This window comes from Felis catus, chromosome D1, assembly GCF_018350175.1.
Source record: "Felis catus isolate Fca126 chromosome D1, F.catus_Fca126_mat1.0, whole genome shotgun sequence".
In the NCBI taxonomy this organism is placed as follows: Eukaryota; Metazoa; Chordata; class Mammalia; order Carnivora; family Felidae; genus Felis; species Felis catus.
In genome coordinates, this window is record NC_058377.1 from 6,281,788 (window position 1) to 6,303,477 (window position 21,690).

Sequence of the window (21,690 nt, forward strand, 5' to 3'; positions counted from 1 at the left end):
GGATCCTCTCTCTCCCTCTCTCTCTCTCTCTCTCTGCCCCTCCCCTGCTCACTTGCCCTTTGTCTCTCAAAATAAATAAGTAAACATTGAAAAACATAATTAAATAAAACGTGTCCCTTTACAAGACAAAAATTCTCTTAAAAATTTAAAAAACAATCCTTTAAAAATGTCTACCTCGATGGCTTCCTGTTATCGTTAATCTCTCAAAAACACACTGAAACAAAAAGATACTTGCCCAGAGACGGTAAGCTTCCTCATTAACTGTGCTAGATATAAATCCACATTTCACATTCTCATGACGATTGCTTCTTGTTACATGTGGTTAAATGGTCTCGGGTTTCACTTTGTGGCTAATGACGACCTCAGGCTAGAAGCATCAATTCTGCCATTTTTCATTGGTGGGGCTGGACTTCTCTTTATTCCCCCTCACTGGAGGGAATTTAGAATTTTCTAGCCCACTTGTCCATTTTGCAAAAATAGTTTTTGGATTACGTAAGCACTTACGAGGCACCCAAATCACACCGTGCTTAAGGCAAAGCAGGGAAGGCAGCCACGGCAGCCCCTGTGCCTGAGAACTCCCACACTGCTCCTCTTTTAGAGCATCTCTCCAAGTCCCGGACACGTGACGATCTGACGCGCAGGCCTGACGAAGCCACCAGTAGATGAACCGTGAGTGGAGATTCACTTGCTTTATGTAACACGATTAGCAGAATTTCCAGCGTCTTCCAGATACTCTCAGCCGTGCAAACTGCACATTAGAGACCACAGCACAAGGGCATGTTTCTCCAGGCGTGGCCCTCAGACTGGCCGCCACCAGCATCACTGGAGTCCTTGTTAAAAATGAAGAGTTACAGACCCCACGAGACAACAGGAGTCAACTGAAAGCAAACCTAAGTTTAAATAGCTTCTCTGAGCCCCGGAGGAGTATAGGGTGCATCTCAAAATCTCAGGGGGCTAGGGCCCAACAATCCGCACATTTCACAAGCCATCCTGCTGCTTTTGCAAACGCTCGACCATTGAAGAAAAATTCTACCAAGTTCCCAGAGTAACAGAGTGCCAGGGTTCTAATACATTTGGGATTTATTTTAGGTGAAATGTTTTCAATGTATAAGGTACAATGAGGGACCAAGAAACCAGATGATACAGCATTCAGATCATCAAATTAGAGAACCCATCAAATGTCTGTCTCAGAACAATTTTAATTATTGCCATCTCCACAGCCCATTTTATAGATGTAGGAACTGAGCCTTAAAGACAAAGTGTAAGCTGGTTAAATAGGGGACATTTTTTTTTTTATTTTATTTTTTCAATGTTTATTTATTTTTGGGACAGAGAGAGACAGAGCATGAGCAGGGGAGGGGCAGAGAGAGAGGGAGACACAGAATCGGAAACAGGCTCCAGGCTCCGAGCCATCAGCCCAGAGCCTGACGCGGGGCTCGAACTCACGGACCGCGAGATCGTGACCTGGCTGAAGTCGGACGCTTAACCGACTGCGCCACCCAGGCGCCAATAGGGGACATTTTTAAGAGACTGATTTACATTCACGTCTGTGTTCTCACATGAATAAAAGAGCTCAGTTTTTAATATGTTAAAACATATCTATCTACTATTTTTTGGCAAGTACTAACACTTAACATACATTATCATTTAATCCTAACAACAAAAACAACCCTAGGCATAAGTTTTATGTTCTCAATTTTACCAATGTGGAAACTAAGGCTCAGAGAGGCGAAGCAGTTTTCCCAAGATCACACAGTTAGTGACAGAGACACGAGTCAACACAGTGTCCCTCCTTTTCCATTTGTATGCATTAAGTTCAAGGACACTACTGTAGGAAAATGCCCATTGATATTCTGACAACTACCCAAGTGTTATTGAGACAAATATAGACAGGACAAACATGAAAAAATGTCTCGTCTAAATGGTTGCATCTTTTAAGCAGCCCATGCAAGAATAATTTACAGAGTATAACTTTTATCCTTCCATAAAGAGAGTGAGTCCAGAATCTTGATTGCAAGTTTAGATGCTCTATTACCAATTTTTTTTTAATGTTTATTTTTGAGAGAGGGAGAGAGACAGCGTGAGTAGGGGAAGGGCCAAGAGACAAGGACAGAAAATCCAAAGCAGGCTCTCTGCTGACAGCAGACAGCCCGACACGGGCCTCAAACCCACACACTGTGAGATCATGACCTGAGCTTAAGTCAGATGCATGACCCACTGAGCCACCTAGGTGTCCCTCTATTCTCAATTTTTTTTAAAAGACAAGCAGTATTAATTGTCTTGTTTATTCAGCTCCTCCAGCTTCCAGTGTCAGAAACAAAAGATTGGCTACTATCAGTTTCTCTCCCGTTGAAAATCATGGCCTCGGAGACCATGTGGTTAATAGGAAGTTAACTAAACCTAGAATTTACTTTTCAACATCTCTAGGAAGCCTGTTGACAGTCTCAGGATGAGGAATTAATAATTAATTAGCACTGATTACGGAGTTCTTCGTGAAATTTAACACACCGTGATGGAAACAGATAGCTTTGAAAAATCATTTGAAACCAGAAACTTAGTGAAGTTGAATTATTAACGTGGTGATACAGGTGACCATGATCTCAAATTTTTAAAAAATGTTTTCTGTGCCTGCCAAAATCACTGTTGGAGGTTTAGGGGTCTCCGACCGATTTCTTGGGTCATCCCTCCTACTACAAATTCATCCATAGTTTTAAACGCTCTCTCGGTCCAACCACTGTAAATGTTATTGTGGCAGTGGCCTCGTGTTAACTGGCTCTAATCTAACCCGAGGAGACTGCATGGGGTGAAGCGGTCAGACAAGCCCCTGCTGGGAATTCAGCAATTCCAAACAAAAGGAGTTAGGAATGAATTGTTTAATGAATGGGCATCCAGGACCTAAAGAAACACAGGAAGCACGGAGCCATATGTAGTAGGTACCTCCAACCAGGAGATGGCAGCAGCAGAAGCGGGAACTTGTAGGGGGGAAAAATAAATGGAATCCTGAGCAAATCTCCACACTCTGAAATCAGGACCCTGCCTCAAGACCTCCGGAATCACTAGAGGCTCCTGGCAGGTACAGAAGCCTTTAGGAGGTGCCTTGTCACTGAAATGATCACAGGTTTCTCCATTCAGAGTCCCAGCAGAAAGGGTTGGGCATATTGAACAGATGCCACGAAGCCAGGGTAGCAAAGGGTCTCTCAGAAGTCAGCCCGGTTCCTACCAACAAAAATCAAGCAGAAGTAACAGAGATACCAAAGCATTTCAGTAAGAAGCAGAAATGATGAATAGGGATTTGGGTCCTAGAACAAAGCAGAAAAGCAAATCCTTTTTTTATTTTTTTAGTGTTTATTTATTTTTTGAAAGAGAGACAGAGAAAGTGCAAGCAGGCAAGAGGCAGAGAGAGAGGTGAGAGAGAATCCCAAGCAGGCTCCATACTGTCAGCACAGAGCCCAACGTGGGGCTCAATCTCACAAACCATGAGGTCAGGACCTGAGTCCTGATCAGAGTCAAGAGTCAGATGCTTCACTGACTGAGCCACCCAGGTGTCCCAGAAAAGCAAATCTGACCGGGAACAGAAAATGTTGACAACACTGGCCAGAGCCAAAGATCTAGGCTGGGCATCTGGGTCCGTGAGTTCTTGAAGTAGTGGTGGGGAGCACCCCCAAGGGGGGAGTCTGGTCTGAGTTAGGTGGTATTTTGGCAACACACAGCCATCCTGTGTTTGGGGGTCCTTCAGTTTCTTCAGCCCTACTGAAGTGGTCTGTGAGAGCAGCTAAAATCAAATGGTGCAGATCACAAATGTCCCCTTACTTTTCATTAACTGTTAAAGTAAATACAGGAATAAGGAACGAAGCCAAGGTATCATTTAGATAAACAAAGGCCAATGAATGTTTTTTCCCAGGATCTTGAAGAGATTGTTGTTGAGGCTGGGTCAGACCTCATCACCACAAGGAGAGACAGTATTACCGTGAGGAATTATGTCTAGCGCGATGCCTTGCATCCTTGGCTGCGCTATCTTATAAAGCACGGCTCAGTCACAACATGATCTAGAATGGGCATTAGGTCTAATCAAGTCGATGGCAGAAGGTGATGGCTGGAGCTTTAAGTTCCTAGGGATGTGGACGGTAGAGAAATAGGGTCAAACGCCTAACTGAAGAAGAGCCAAGAAGCTTTGTTTGATGTTCTAAACAAAAACACTCAGATTTCAGCCACCATTGCCATTTCCTGAGGGAAAATGTGCTCAGGAATACTCCCTCCCTTAGCCACACTTTTTGATTAAAGCAGGGTTTTACCAGGTTGTCTGTCTGGTCCAGAGCCCAGGATTAAGCACCAAATCAGTCACCTATCCTTCTTTTAAGGAATAGGACCTTGTGCTGAGCCTCAGATACAGAGTTTGGCCTCAGCAGAGCTCCTGCTAGGTCCAACTCCCTGCTCCTTCACTTCAGATTCCAAGGTCCTATCTCCTGGTCAGTCAGGTTAGGAACAAGTGCTTGGCAGAGATGGTCCCCAGGTCAAGGATGATAAGCAAGCAAAACCAGAGTCAGAAGACCCTGGGCTTGTTTCTTGCACAAATGGGGCCAGAGAGCCTCCAAGGAAGTCTGATATATAGAAATTCCTTAGGAATTTGAGTTTCAGACTTTGATAACCATGATCTAGCCCCTGGGGCCATTAAAAAATAGTGAGAACCCCCTCCTTGCTCCCATATACACTGTGGGGGAGACTGAGGACATCATCCATTAGCTATGGAATGCTAAGAGATCACAGACCATGGAAGAGGTAGATTTCATGGAAGGCCCAATGCTCAGGTGTGTCAGGTTAGAATCAGGGTGTGCCACGCCAAATAAGAAGTGCTGGGACCACTCTCGCCACTGTTATTCAACATAGTATTGGAAGTCTTAGCCTCTGCAATCAGACAACACAAAGAAATAAAAGGCATCCAAATCGACCAGGAGGAGGACAAACTTTCACTCTTCGCAGATGACATGATACTCTATATGGAAAACCCAAAAGATTCCACCAAAAAACTGCTAGAACTGATTCATGAATTCAGCAAAGTTGCAGGGTATAAAATCAATGCATAGAAATCAGTTGCATTCCTATTCACCAACAATGAAGTGACAGAAAGAGAAATCAAGGAATCGATCCCACTAACAGTTGCAGAAAAAACCATAAAATACCTAGGAATAAATCTAACCAGAGAGGTGAAAAATCGATACACTGAAAACTATAGAAAGCTTATGAAAGAAATTGAAGAAGACACCAAAAAAATGGAAAACGATTCCATGCTCCTAGATAGGAAGAACAAATATTGTTAAAATGGCTATACTACCCAAAGCAATCTACATATTTAATGCAATCCCTGCCAAAACAACACGAGCATTCTTCACAGAGCTAGAACAAACAATCCTAAAATGTGTATGGAACCAGAAAAGACTCCAAATAGCCAAAGCAATTTTGAAAAAGAAAACCAAAGCAGGAGGCATCACAATCCCAGACTTCAAGCTGTATTACAAAGCTGTAATCATCAAGACAGTATGGTACTGGCACAAAAACAGACACAAAGATCAATGGAACAGAATAGAGAACCCAGAAATGGACCCACCAACATATGGCCAACTACTCTTTGACAAAGCAGGAAAAAATATCCAATGGAATAAAGACAGTCTCTTCAGCAAGTGGTGCTGGGAACACTGGACAGCGACATGCAGAAGAATGAACCTGGACCACTTTCTTACAACATACACAAAAATAAACTCAAAATGGATGAAAGACCTCAATGTAAGACAGGAAGCCATCAAAAAACCTCTTTGATCTTGGCCGCAGCAACTTCTTACTCAACACATCTCCAGAGGCAAGGGAAACAAAAGCAAAAATGAACTACCGGGACCTCATCAAAATAAAAAGCTTCTGCATGGCAAAGGAAACAGTCAGTCAGCAAAACTAAAAGGCAACTGAAAGAACGAGAGAAGACATTTGCAAACAACATATCAGACAAAGGGTTAGTCTTCAAAATCTATAAAGAACTTATCAAACTCAACACCCAAAAAACAAATAATCTGGTGAAGAAATGGGCAAAAGACATGAATAGACACTTCTCCAAAGAAGACATCCAGATGGCCAACCGACACGTGAAAAAATGCCCCACATCACTCATCATCGGAGAAATACAAATCAAAACCACAATGAGATACCACCTTACACCTGTCAGAATGGCTAACATGAAGAACTCAGGCAACAACAGTTGGCAAGGATGTGGAGAGAGAGGATCTCTTTTGCACTGCTGGTGGGAATGCAAGCTGGTGCAGCCACTCTGGAAAACAGTATGGAGGTTCCTCAAAAAACTAAAAGTAGAACTACCCTACAACCCAGCAATTGTACTACTAGGTATTTATCCAAGGGATACGGGTATGCTGTTTTGAAAAGGCTCATGCACCCCCAGGTTTATAGCAGCAATATCAACAATATCCAAAGTATGGAAAGAGTCCAAATGTCCATCGATGGATTAATGGATAAAGAAGATGTGATATATATATATATATATATATATATATATATATATATATATATACACACACACACACACACAATGGAGTATTACTTGGCAATCAAAAAGAATGACATCTTGTCATTTGCAACTACGTGGATGGAACTGGAGGGTATTATGCTAAGTGAAATTAAAGAGACAAATATCACACGACTTCACTCATATGAGGACTTTAAGAGACAAAACAGATGAACATAAGGGAAGGGAAGCAAAACTAATAAAAACAGGGAGGGGGACAAAACATAAGAGACTCTTAACTATGGAAAACAGAGAGCTACTGGAGGGGGTCGGGGGTATGGGCTAAATGGGTAAGAGACATTAAGGAATCTACGCCTGAAATCATTATTGCACTACATGTTAACTTGTATGTAAATTAAAAAAATTAACCACAACAACAAAAAAGAAGTGCTGGGAGAAGTACAAGAAGTAAGTGCCTGTAGGTGAGGTTTTGTATGGACCTGGGCACTGAGGCTCCAGCTCATAGTGTCACTAAAGAAGTAGTCAAGATTGACAAAGGTCCAGTGCGATTAGAAGGGCAATTTCCATCCCGAGCACTGGCCAGGAAGCCAGAGTCCCAAGTGATATACAAATGCCACCAGTGGATAATACAAAGCAGCCCAGACAGGGGAGAGCCGTCAGCCCTTTGCTATGCAAATGAGCCATCCCCAGCTTGGGGCGTACTGGACACACGCCTGGGAAATTCCCAGACTCCTACGGTTGACCTAGGTCCACTGCAAACACTGGGGGCTTGAGCTCCTCTGTGCCGCGATGCACTTCAGTTTCACCTGGAGAAAGACTTCTAACCCTGGATTTAAAAGCTGGTTTACTGCTTCTCTGGCACACCGGCTTCGTTTTCCTCCCCCAAGATTTGTCGGGGCCTTTTCCAAAAATGCTGTCCTGGGGGCTGTTATTCACCCAGCAGGCTGCTTACCTTGAGGCTCTTGACCTTCGGCCGGATTTTCATGTGATCAGACGAGCCCGCGACTGGATTCTAGGACCTAGAAAAATCGGAAAAGGTTAGGTCAGCAGCAAACAGCTAGTCAGACTTCTCTAACTCCTCCACACGTGTTGAACTGTCAGAGCGGTGGGTCGCACCCTGATGAGACGGCCCAGGTGCTGGGTCTTGAAGAGGTGATCCTTCTCGGTGAGGAAGGAGACGTAAGGCCTCAGAGCAGCGTTCTCCCGCAGTGACCGCTGCTCTGGACCCCACAGAGCCAGTGTTCCCAGGGTGCACTCAGGGCCAGGAATGTCCAGGTGAGGCTGCTAGGACACTCCTGCTCTTCTTTGCAAACCAGGTCGCCAAAAACAACTCTCCGGGCCCGCGGTGACACAAAGGCCTAAAAGATACATGTGCACGCAGGTGAGGACAGACCAGACTCAGTTAGTCTCATAGCAGCTAAGACCAGGAGAAGCCACCCGCAGGCAGAGACGGGACCTCTTCAGCCACTGTTGGCACGGGCTGCTTAAAGCCGAAGGGAAGAGGCAGAACCAGAACCGGCCCGGCAGGGTGGCCGGGAGACAGTGCACCCAGGAAGCCAGGCAGACCCATCGGTGACATGCAGGCAACGGGGTGGCAGAGTTGTCCCCAAACAGCGAGAAGGAGACAAAAATTCAACAGCAGGCAATTATGGAAAACCCAGCGAACGTGTTCAGGGAAGTGGACCAGCAGGTAAAAGCCCTCAGTCACCGGCCTTGAAGGACAAAGTCGACTCCGCAAGTTTCAGTTTCAGGAAAAGCGAGTTCCATGACGCGGTCTCAGAAGCAGCGGGCAGGAAACGCGTCTGGAGATCCCACAGGCGGGACGGACACGGAGCGGCCGGGACTCCCTCCAGGGGGAAGCGTGGGGGCCAGGTTTGAGCCTACAGGTGAGAGGTCAAGGACGGAGGGCATGTTCAGGAGGCTCCTGCCCTGGGAACGTCTGAGCGCCCACAGGAAACAGAGGTGGATAGGTCTGGCTGACACCACTCCTTCCCTCGGGGGTCAGGTAGGTCCCCCCTCGACTCGTCCACTTTTACATCGTTAATTCAGTTTTCCCCAGGGAAGCGACCAACTGTTGGAAGGCTTCCACCGTTCTGTCTTCCATTATAGCCCCCGGGGTCGAGCGCGGCATGTGAAGAGTGCTGACACGTGTTTGTAGATGTACTCTGCTCGCTGGTGGAGAGGCAGCGAGGTACATCAGAGAACGCGGTACGGGGGTCACGAGCGCGGGGCATTTCATTCCAGCAGGTCTGGGGGTCTTTCCGCACCTCACCTACATCTCCGTAAAATGGGGCCGTGAGACCAAACTCCTGGTTTTTACGTTGCGTTTCTCGGAGCCTCAGGGTGTCCTGGTGATACCACAGGCGGTCACCAAGCACGGAGGGGAGGGACACTGGCCTGCGCCCGCTTCATCGACAGCACATCCGCCTTTGTCAGTTTTACGTTTGGGGGTTCACCGTAGAAGGCCGTTCATAGGGCTTCGGTGGCTAAAATTTTTAAAAATTACCTGACTCAAATATTTCCAAAGTCCCTTTCGCTGTAGCATGACATGATTTTGCAATGTCACCGACACGTACCTGGGACGAGGGCCTTACCAGCAGGTGGTGGTCCGGCCCAGCCTAAGGACTGGGCCTCCCTCTCCCTCCCTGGCCGCCGCTGCCCCTGCAGCTTCTCATGAGCCTAATCGTGTCCAGACAGCAGGAAAAGGCACCAGGGACAGCCGTCCCTCCACTCCCTTGGATACATCCCCGCCTCTTTCGGCTTCTCCCCTCCACAGGACTCTTACCGGTGCCTCCTTTGCCCGGTCTACGCTTGCCTTTCTTCTCGCACTCTGCCTGTTTCATACCTGAGGGTTCTGGAGAAGGCTAAGAATTTCTGCAGGTGAAGTCTCTAGACTAATAGCCCGAGCAGTGGGAAAGGAGGAGGGGTGGGGCAAGGAGGAAGGGGGAAGACAAAGGAGAGAAGGCGACTGAGGAGAGCAGCTGGGGGAGGTGTGCATGGTCTCAGCAAATGGGGACAAACCCACGTCCTCCCCCTTCCAAAATATGCCCCAGGCTGCCACTATGCATGGGGCTGCTTCTAACAATCAGTAAAAAAAAAAAAAAAAAACAACCCACAACAGAATAAAACTCGCACTCATCATCCCTTCTACCAAACTGCAGCCAACTACATGACTTTGAGAGACAATATCCCCTGTTCGTTCCCACATGCAGTCAGACCGTCTGGAATCTTGCCAGCTTTGTGACCTTGACCTCACCTTGCCTCCAGTTCCTCATTTGAAGGTGAGCATCACAGAAGAACTCACCTGTATGGTTGTTACAACGACGAAACGGCCCGATGCCAGCAGAGTTCTGAATGAGGCCTGGCACAAAGTAAGGCCCTATGAACAAGGGACATTCTTCTAGAGAAATATTTTGTTTTAAGACTCTTCCCCCAGACCCGTCCTCTACCTCGTGCTCCTCTGTAAACGAACCGGCCCAGTCTCTCGTGGCCTTACCAGGCCTACCACAGCCTAATCAGTGTTCCTGGTAAATGATGGCAAACATTGCTTCCCTCTCTGGAGTGCCCATTAAATGCCCTCGCTGTTGTGCTAGTTAATATAGTTCCACTTAGGCAGAAAAGAAAGGGGGGGGGGATAACCACCTCCTATTCTATTCACAATAGGCTTGTTTCGAAGGATTTAAATTAGTGAACAGATTTTAAAAGCGTCACCAAAACTTAAAACATACACATCTTATTATTTTATTGCAAGAATATAATAAAATAGGAACCAAAGGAACTGCCGTTTATGCTTTTGCAGAACTTGGCTGATCTTCTAGGCACGTGGTTCTTAATCAGCTGTGTGTATTAGAGTCACCTGAGAGAGTTTTCCAACACGTACAGACCTGGGGCCCACACCCCAAGGATTCTGATTCCCTAGGCCTAGGTGATGTTCTAGCATGTTTATTTGGGAAGTGTTTACCCAAGCGATATTCTGACGCAAAACCCCTGCTCCAAGTATTCCCGGCCCCTTCCCTCCTATTCAACACAACTCAGTTTCAACTAGAATGAAAACATTACCCACAGTTTTGATGGCACTCTCCATATAACAAGGCGTACTAGGAATCTCTTAGCCAATTCTCCAATCACAGAAGAAAATGCCTGCAGTTCAAGTCCATCACATAACCGTGGAATTATGTTCCGTTAGGACGGAGCAACTACTAACTCTTCTAGTGGGTTCCTCCTCCATTTTAATGAGAGCAACAACAGAAAAAAAGAGCCTTTGTGGGTAATTTTGTGCCTTACTTCCTTCACCTGAAGCCGATGTTGAAAACATCACGGCATGGCTGTTGCGATTTTTATTTTTCTCTTGGGTGCCTCTGCCCCTAGTTTCTTAATTTATGATACTTGTTTACATTTACTTATGAGGCACCCCAGTCACTTAGAACTTTGATGTAGAAACAAGAGCGCAACAGGGAGTAGGAAAAATATAATGAATTCTACTTGATTTAAGTAAAGCATGTGTTTGACTTTCATGAAAGGAGAGATGTTATAAATAAAAAAGACATATTGGTTCACCTACTTGTAGCTCCTCGGCATCAAAAGTTCTCCTTATTACCATTGGCTGCTTCTCTGCCTCCGAAAATTGTTGATAATCTGGCCATCTGTAGCAGCTCCTTCCGCACTGGCACTAAGCAAACAGTGGCTAAAGTGATCCGGCGAACTAAACAGGGATTTTACAAGAGGACAGTATTTCCCAGCACAGCCAAACACAAATTTCTCATCCCCTTTATCCCCAAATCCACAGAAATCAGTTAAATCTGGGGCACGAGAGCCCCCATGTCAATTGGGTTCATACAGAAAGTGCTTGCAGCGGCCCTTGCTACCTTGTGGGAGCGGTGTGGCGATGTCAGCTATTTTTATTATTTTTTTATTATGTTCAGGCATTATCATCATCCCAGGGCTACAACTACTTTCTAGGGCCTAACTACGCGGCATCTCCCTAGAAATGTGTCTCATTTATAGCAGGCCCTCAAGGAACACTCTGTCATCTTAGCCACGGAAGTTAATTGTGAATGGATACATAATGTTTTTGAATTCCAGAGCTGCTTCACAGAAGAAACGCCCTTCCTACGATCACAAAAGAGCAGGTACTCTCAGCCCGGCTGTTATGCGGAATTTCAAGGGCTGGAAAGTCAAACTTTGAGATGCACATCACCGCAGGCGGCTCCCTAGTGTGACTAACACACTTAAAAACCACCAGCTGCATACCCACACCGCACGAGTCACAGGGTGCTGTCCCGACATGCCCCTGAGCTCCAAGGAGACATGCTCTGTGATGGAAAAGCTTTGCTGTGTGTACGGAATTCCCGGACATACTAAAGACACACAGACTCAGGCACTCCCTCCGGTGGGCTCCCCTCAGGCACCTGTCCATCTCTCCAGTCCACCCCTTAAATTTATCTGTTTCCGTGACTCTTTTTGCTACTAGACTGCTACTATTTTTGAGGCTGGTCTCCACATTATTTACCTTCACATCCCCACTATCCACCAGAACCTAGCTCATAGCACTCAATAAATCCAGCACGAAGACAGGATGTCATGGTAATCTTTTTTTTTCTAGTTTGCATATTAAATTAGTAAGAGAAATATCTCCACGTATATGGTAACACATCTTCCGAACCAAAAATTGAGATTCATCATCTGAAACGGAATCTGACAATGAGAGAAAATACTTTTTTAATGTTTGTTTATTTTTGAGAGAGACACAGAGAGAGACAGAACAGGAGCAGGAGCGGGGGAGGGGCAGAGTGAGAGGAAGACAGAATCTGAAGCAGGTTCCAGGCTCTGACCTATCAGTGTAGAGCCCAACATGGGGCTTAAACCCACGAACCTGTGGGTTCATGAGATCATGACCTGAGCCGAAGTTGGACGCTTCACTGACTGAGCCACCCAGGCGCCCCGAGAGAAAAATATTTGAAAATCTGGTGAGTCTCAGAAAATTCTGGACAGATAAATGCCTTGTCCATGTCCCATCCTTCCCTCCTCCCTCCATTTATCTGCCCATCCATCCACTTATCTATCCATCCATCCCTTATTTATTCAAAATACATTACCTACTCATACTTCCAAAATGGGGGGTGGGGAGGGGCTCTGTTGCTTTCGACAGGAAATAAATGTATAGTCACAAAAATTACTTTTTTTTGCTTCTCAGTACAGAATTTTTTGCCAATAGGTCACATAATATAGGATTTAAATTAGTGAACAGATTTTAAAGGCATCCCCAATACTTAAAACTTAACTCAAATTCTTCTCTACCACATAAATAACTATTACAGAAAAAGCCACATTTTATTATATTTTTCCCTCTTTCAGCAACAAGCTGGTAGATTCTGAAGAAAAAATAAATTTAAAGCACCAACAACTATAACTTGATCTTCAGAGTTGTCTCACCTGAAGATGAATCAATTACATTGATTTTGAGAAGAATCAGAATTATTCAGTTACAAAATAAAAATGAAAACTTCTGCTCTACAGACATTAAAAAAAAAAGCCATTAGGTTTGATGTTGATTGTGACGTAAACAGTATATTCAAGTTTAAGGCAAGTGGTACAGTACACATGTCAGGTAAACATATGGAACTTTTATTGGAAAATAGTTTGGAATAGAAGAACCCCATAAATTCGCAGTCTGTGGTGAAATGAGAGACTTGCAACAACATTATGTTTGTAATATTTGTTATCATGTCTCCACTGTAGCCTTTCAATAGTTTTGGCATGACCAAGCCATCTGTTTTAAATGCAATATTGCCAGAGATTTTTTTTATCTCTTTTAATTATTATCCTAGACTATGAGTCCAACAGAATTCTTTTAACTAAACTAACTAAACTAGGTCCTAATTCAAAAATTTTCACTGCATCCACATAGATTGCTCACAAAAGTCACCAAAATGCTGTCCACTGGTAGTTTTTTTTTTTTAATGTTTATTTATTTTTGAGACAGAGAGAGACAGAGCATGAGCATGGGAGGGGCAGAGAGAGAGGGAGACAGAATCCGAAGCAGGCTCCAGGCTCTGAGCTGTTAGCACAGAGCCTGATGCGGGGTTCGAACTCACAAACCGTGAGATCATGACCTGAACAGAAGTCGGACGCTAAACCGACTGAGCCACCCAGGCGCCCCTGTCCACTGGTAGTTTTACCGTGTAAAGAGCATAACATGACAAAATTATTTTAATGAAAACTATATGTGAAATTAATGATTGAGAAAAGTACAAATTTAAGATTCTCCATATGCCTCCCGACCCTCACTCAGTTTTGTTTTGTGTTTTTTTAATGGAAAACTATTTTTCCTTCTAGTGATGAGAACTGTCCCTTTCTCTAGGAATGGAGACTTCAATCCCCCATGAATTAGAAACCAGAAGCCAGGGGCACCTAGGTGGCTCAGTCAGTTGAGCGTCCGACTCTTGATTTCGGCTTAGGTCATGATCCCAGGGTCATGGGATTGAGCCTATTGGGCTCTGCCCTGAGCATGGAGTCTGCTTGAGATTCTCTCTCTCTCCCTCTCTCTCTCTCTCTCTCTCTCTCTCTCTCTCTCTCCCTCCCCTTTGCCCCTCACCCCCCCCCTCAAAAAAAAAAAGAGGGGTGCCTGGGGGGCTCGGTCGGTTAAGCATCTGACTCTTGGTTTCAGCTCAGGTCATGATCTCACAGTTCATGAGATTGAGCCCCACATCGGGCTCTGTGCTGGCAGTGCAGAGCCTGCTTGGGATGCTCTTCCCCTCTCTCTGCCCCTCTTCACTCGTGCTCTATCTCTCTCTCTCAAAATAGATAAAAATAAAAAAAAAAAGAAGAAGAAGAAAAAGAAACAAGGAGCCATTTCTTTGCCATTCTGGCCACATCCTTTTTTTTTTTTAATGTAAAATTTATTGTCAGGTTCGCTAACATACGGTGTATACAATGTGCTCTTGGCTTTGGGAGTAGATTCCCATGATTCATCACCTACATGTAACACCCAGTGCCCATCCCAACAAGTGCCCTCCTCAATGCCCATCACCCATTTTCCCCACCCCCCTACTACCCCCCACTCCCTTCCCCCCTCAGTTTCTTCTCTGTATTTAAATTTTTTTAATGTTTATTTTATTTTTTGAGAGAGAGACAGAGACAGAGCATGAGCAGAGGAGGGCAGAGAGAGAGGGAGACACAGAATCCGAAGCAGGCTCCAGGCTCTGAGCTGTCAGCACAGAGCCCGATGTGGGGCTCAAACTCAAGAACCGCAAGATCATGACCTGAGCCAAAGTCAGACGCTCGACTCAGCCATGTAGGTGCCCCTCTTCTCTGTATTTAAAAGTCTCTTATGGTGTGTATATATATACACACACACACACACACATATATATATATATATATATATATATATATATATATATATATATACTTTTTTCCCCTTCCCCTCCCCCATGGTCTTCTGTTAAGTTTCTCAAGTCCCACATATGAGTGAAAACATATGATATCCATCTTTCTCTGCCTGACTTATTTCACTTAGCACAGTTCCATCCATGCTGTTGCAAATGATGGCCGGACTTCATTCTTTCTCATTGCCAAGTAGTATTCCATTGTATATATAAACCACATCTTTATCCATCCATCAGTTGATGGATATTTGAGCTCTTTCCATAATTTGGCTATTGTTGAAAGCATTGCTATAAACATTGGGGTACATGTGTGCCTATGCATCAGCACTCCTGTATCCTTTGGGTGAAGTCTGGCCACATCCCTCTTGGCTGTGTCCCCCAAGTCAACACCAGAAGCAACAGAGAGTTGGGCACTGCTGTATCTATCCTGAGATCCCTGAACACGGATTCCTTCAAGTCCGATCACCTGAGCCATGAGTTCTGGTTCTCAGCGGTCTTTGAAGATGCCGTAAACAATACAGCTAATTTCACTGTCCCACCTAAAACAATGTGGAGCAGGGTTCCAACCCCAGGATCAGCAACGAGCAATTTAAAATTTAATACACATGAAACTCCTTTACACCACTACTGAGATCCAAGAAGTTGGCTAGGCTTTGACCGGTAAGGGAAATGATGCCATATATAGAGCCGTGTCTAGCCCAGCACCATCCACAAAGCCAAGGACATCCCCACTTACTTTTATGTATTTTAGGTCATGTCATTTTCAATAAATGCCTTTTCTTATTTGTTGTCCATGGGAAAATACGTGTTTTTGCAGGTGTCTTGAATTGTCCTTGAAGTTTATCTTGGCATCCAACCAGGTAACTTATCTTTCCAGAGTTTTACCAAAGGATTTCACTGCAACCTAAGCAGCATCAATTTTCAGGAAGAAATGACACAACTTCTTAATTCGAATCACAGCTTGATTTTCAAAGACTAATAGAAGCCTACATTTTCTCCCATCCACTAAACTTGACTGTCCTCTAAAACAAAAACAAAAACAAACAACAACAAAAAAACCCTTCAAAAATGTTAGTTTGCTCCTTAAATATATTCTAGTCTAGAAGCTGCCACATATTAAACGTCAATGCCCCAGCTCAAGGCTGCCCACCAGGAAAGGCCATTGTAGGTTGGGCCCACCAAAATTTCCACGTAGGAGCATCAGACAGTGTCAGTCACAAAATATTCCAACGTGTGCCCTGTTATCTGACATCAGTTTCTTGCTCTTGGATTCCTGCAGGGTCAGCCACCTTTTGGAGATTAATTGAACTCCCTTGGACTTGGCTGATAAGACTGAGCACCAGGACTCACAGCTATTTGGGGCCTGCATTGTCATGGGGCAGTGACATCTTAAACAAAAACCAGGCCCAGAGGAGTCTGACAGGGTGATTGAAAGGGGAACAGAAGGAGGTTTAGTAGAGATTTAATCCTATGTTAGAGAAAACCTGGAGAAAAAGCCCACATTGTGTGTGTGTGTGTGTGTGTGTGTGTGTGTGTGTGTGTACACACATGTTTATACGTCTCTTTGGATAGGAGTTCCTCAAGATCATAGATGGTGTGTTATCCATCTTTGTCCCCCCAGTTATCTAACACAATACATTATATACACTAGGTGCTCAATAAATGATCACTAAACGTGTTGCATTTTGGACCAGTGTTTAGGCCCCCGGAAAGCCCTCGCTATCCCATATTTTGAGAACTACTAACATGGCAGGCAACGTGTCTAAGAGCCTTATTGTACTTGGTTTCGAGAATTCTCTGGCATGATGATTAACACTCACATAATCCCAGGCACAATTTTATCAACATAGATATTAACAGGCATACCGGGTCCAGCTGCCACTTCTGTTTTGTACCCAGAACTCCAACAGGCTTACAAAACCCATGCTGTTGGAAGACAGAACGGCCTTAAATTGATTTCTAAACTTGACACAACAATTAGGCAAAAGGGGACAAGGCCCAATACTTTTGAAGCCCAGAGGTTGCCTTTCTGGTTTCATTATGATGCCAATATACACAACACATACATCTTCTACCAGCAGTTCTTCAAGTCAAAAAACCCAAGACCGGAGCTAGATTAAAAATAAATACATGGGCCCTGACTTCCACCCCACCCACAAAATGATCCCGGCAGGAAACTCCCACTTGCCCATTGCTCAACAGAACCCTTGCCAAAGATAGAAACCTCTGGGTGGGGAGGCTTTTATTCAAATACATTCCTAAGGATGATGTTCAGGGAGAGATCTCCTGAGCAGGGCGGCATACCCACCTGCCTGGAAAGACCCAGACTCTGCGTCACCTGTAATGAGCTGACGTGGAATCCCGTAGATGATGGACCACAGCATTCCCCTCCTCCTCAGCTCCACTGCTGTAATTAGGGCAGGCTTTGGTGGCACAGTTTCCTCCTCTGTAGATCGTCTCCACTCATTATGTCTAAATGCTACATCGGACGATCTCGGTTCCTTCAACTACCACGTCCATTGATCTCACGGTAATCTGTTAAATACGATTTTGATCCAAAAGCAACGCAGCTAGACTCATGGCTAACGTCTATTGAGCACAATGGGCTAGCCACAAAGCTAAGCACCTTACAAATCATTCATTTAATCCCGCCAGCAACACTCTGAGGCAGACGTTCTTCTCGTCATCCTCACTTTAGGGAGAAAACTGAAAACAATGAAGCCTACATCCCTGACTTTCCAGGCTGACGCTTTCACTTTATGTAACGTTGCTGTAGCAAATGTCACCAAGCACTTGGCTTCCTTCGTTCCAACAATTAATTGCTTCCAAGCCACCTGGGCAAGAACCCTCACCAGTTTGGAAGCCCGGGAGGACTTTCTGGATGAATCCAAAGATGCAGCAGTCTGCAACAGGCTGTTACCTGAAACTCTACACGCCTCTCTGTATGTCACCCTACTACACTGTCTATCCGTTGAGTGTTCCAATGTTGATTAACTGACGAGAAATGCTTTATTTGCCTGTGACAAAGCTGCACGTCAGAGGAGTTTTCCTTGAACGGCACCTAGCTGGTACTCTACTAACAGATAAAAGACGTCTGATGATGGAGATATTTAGAAAAGCTTTTTCAGTTAGCAGGCCATGAGGTCACACATCTTTGTGTACTTACAAACTTGGCAGTTGTAACTGTAGCCGTGATGAGGCACAAAAGAAATGCCTGGAGACGGGAAAGAGCGAATGAGTTTTCTTTAAAGAACCCCTAAGAGCATTATACTAGACCGTCATTTTTAGGCATCTTAAAAGGGCAATGGTGTCAAATCAGGTCTCCTAGCAAACTCTGAGTATGTTTATCAGAAGATAGAAGGTGGTTGAGAGAGATAAGAGAGAGAAAGTTGGTGATAGCCAAAAGGGAGGGACCAAAGATGGAAGAAAATAGTCTACTGGACTGGACTAGCACGTGAGAATAAGGATAATACCTACTCTGCTGAGAAAGAAGAGGAAGAGGAAAGAGGGGATGGAGGACATATTTATAATAATGAGCTGATGACCCTTGATGGTCTCTCTTCACTGCTACAGTGGGGAGAGCCAGAGGTTCATTGTTCAAAACGTGGTGGGTGGGTGGGAGTTGGAAAAGAGACCCAATTTTAAAGATAGTTGCTGTGGATTGGAGGAAGCAAGAGTGATACTGTTGGATAGATAATAGGTTGTGGCTTTAGTTAAAACACACAAATTTGTAACAAATTATGGCTAAGGCTCTCTCTAGAATGCTCTGTGGACCCTAAAGTGCAGAAATCTGTGCATTTGTGGCAGGAGGGAAATCGTGGAGTAGAAAAGGATGAAATGGAGCCAAACCCTAGCCTTAGTAGGAAGAATAGTTAGAAAGAACTATAGTCTGAGAAGGCAAGAAGAATTGAGAACCTGGATACATTCATTTATTCATTCCACAATCTTATCTTGAGGATCTATTGTATAATGATCACCAGCTAGTGTGGCCATCTAAGGATGAATGAGATCCTGCCCTACAGGGTGTCGCGTGACAAGGGTGTCATCAATGCCATGGAACACATCCGCTTCAGTAAAGTTGGTTCTTTGTGGCCCCAAGTCTGTCTCATGCTCAGATACTAAGAGAATCAGAGAGAAAAGATTGAGTCATTCAGATCGTGGGTAGATCCAAACAGTCAAATGATGTACGACAGAGAAGAACTATTCACATACACGGAGGCCAAAGGTCGTGAGAAGGTGAGGGACTGGGAGTGGTGTATGATCCTGGGAGAGATGATTGGGATTCCAGAGCTATGGGCATTCAGGCTAAATCTAGCCATTGGAGAGGAGATTCCTTGAAGTCAGAGAAAGGCTATAACTTGGTGTGGGGATTAAACTCTCTGGCCTACCCCTCACCATCTTCCATTCATCATATGGGATTGCAGGTACCTACCTAGAATCGTTTGGGATTAGGACAGTTTTAGCTGAGGGAGTCAAAAGAGAGGTGTAAAAATCAGTGGTTCAACAGCAAGTAGGTCAGCAGCCAGGTCCATGTAATCTGGTGGGCCTAGGGCCAGTATTAATATTTTTATTGATACTTCTGGAAGGACGAATCAGGACTGCATACATCAATTTGATGAATAACACAAACACAAAAATAGTCTTGACCTGTTCCTCGGTGATCATTTATTGTTTGGGTGCTTACCACCTACCTTCCCCACAACAGACTATAATTTCCTTTCATACAGGCATCCCTCGCTTTCTGCAATAGTTGTGAAACACGGACCACAGCGGAATGCAGGCCAATTAAACTACTCTTAGAAGACGATAGAGTGCAGTTCTTATGTAGGTAATCCTGCCCAAAGCGCGTCCCACCTATACACGGCCTTGGTCTAGCTTTTCCCTAGAGGTTTCTTCAAGGAAGTACAAAGAAACTGGAGAGTTGAACCACGAGGTAATAGTGGCTAATGTTTTGTAACAAAAAGTTGGAAAGATCCAAGTTTCAGCTTATTCAATTCAAGGCAACAGCACAAATGCTCACCATTTAAAGATTAGCACTTACCCCCCACCCCCTTTCATGAAAACGGAAGAGTGGACGCGCGACCCGCAGGGACTCTTGTTCAGTGCACATCTACCTAGTACCAAGTGCTTCGTTTGACCGCATTGCCTCACTTAATCCTCACAACAGTCCGGAGAGATCGGGACCCCCACCCTCCAGGTCACAGAGGTGCCCAATGGCTAGGGAGCCAGGGTAGGAAATGACACTGAAAATCAAGGCCGACCTCGAAGCGCATCCTCTTTCCCTGACCTATGCTGCCTCTAACGTGAGCAGCTTTTCGCTTAGGTAGGGAGGAAACGTTCTTCATTGAACACCGAGCACCATCCCAAAGCAAGGCACGGGCTTCGGAGCAGTCCTGGGCCACCGCTATTGCGCGGTGAAGCAATGCTCCTCAAAGAGTCCCAGACCACGAGGTGGACCATCCCTCCAGAACAATTAACCCCGGGGTGAGGCTAGTGTTTCCGAAGCCCTGGTTGAAATGCAGATATGTGACCCGGGAAGACGGACTCGATCTCTCCATTACACCTAATGAAAGAGCTGGCCCTGGGAGAACTTGACCCGACCGGTCCAGGAGTTGGGAAAGGCGACGCTGCCCTCCCCCCTCCCCCCCCCCCGCCCCCAGGCACAGGAAGGCAGGTGGGGTGGGCGTCTGGACTGCGGGAATCCCTGGGAGAGGCCGCGGGGCCGCAGCTGAACTGACAGCAAACTTTGACTTCTGGACAATTCTCTGGGAAGGGAGCGGGGAGCGCATCTCGCTCCGACAGGTCCACGGGTCCGCGCGCCTCCCGCGGATGGGCCCCGTGCCACTGACCTGGGCCCGCGCGGCCGCCTTGCTCCCCCGCCCCCAGAGCCGCCCCCCTCCCTCCGCTCCCCGCCGCGCCCCTACCGCGCCCCCGCCACGCCCCCGCCCCGCGTCCGCGCCCCCGCCCGGGGACTGGGCATGCTCAGTCGCCGTCCGCGTCGCGGTCCCCGGGAAACCTCCGCGCGCCCTCCGCGGGCGGCTCTCGGTCGCCTCCCCGCCGCCGGCCGCCCGGGCGCCTCCCGGCGGGCTCCGCTCCCCGCGACCCAGATTCCGGGCCCGCCCCCGCCCCGCCCGCGCCCGCCCGCAGCCAGTGCGGCAGCCGCGGCCTCCCGGTGCAGCCGCGGCGCGGGGGGACGGACGGAGCGCGTGGAGCGCCGCCGCCGAGGGCGGGGATGGAGACCCGGCCGCCGCGCGCTCGGACCTGCTGAGCGTCCCGCAGCCGCCGCAGCCGCCGCAGCCGCCGCCGCCGGGAGCCCGGTGAGTCGCCGCGCCGGGGGCCGACCCCGGAGAGGCAGGGGCGCGAGGGGCGAAAGCCCTTGGGGAGGAGGGACGTGGTGACGGGGACGCGGCACCGTGCGGGGCGCAGCGGCGAGGTAGGCTCGTGGCCAGAGAGGGGCTGGGAAGGGAAGCACGCCCGGCCTCGGTGCGGGGGCTTCGGGACCGAGATCCTTCCCCGCAACCTGCCCCCCCCAGAACCAGCACCCGGGGGGGCGGGGCGCGGGGCCGCGCGGGAGGCCGTTTGCGTTTCGGCCCAGGCGCGGGTCACCTAGCGACCGAGCGAGGGCTCTGGAGGAAGCATCCCCGGCGGAGGCCGGAATGGGAGGGGGGACGCCGAGGGCGGCCTGGGCCCCGCGAGCGGCAGACACGGGGTCCTGGGGCTCCCCCGGGGCCGTGCGGGGGCCGCGGGCAGCGGGTCGGCCTCGCCCCCGTCCCGGAGGGG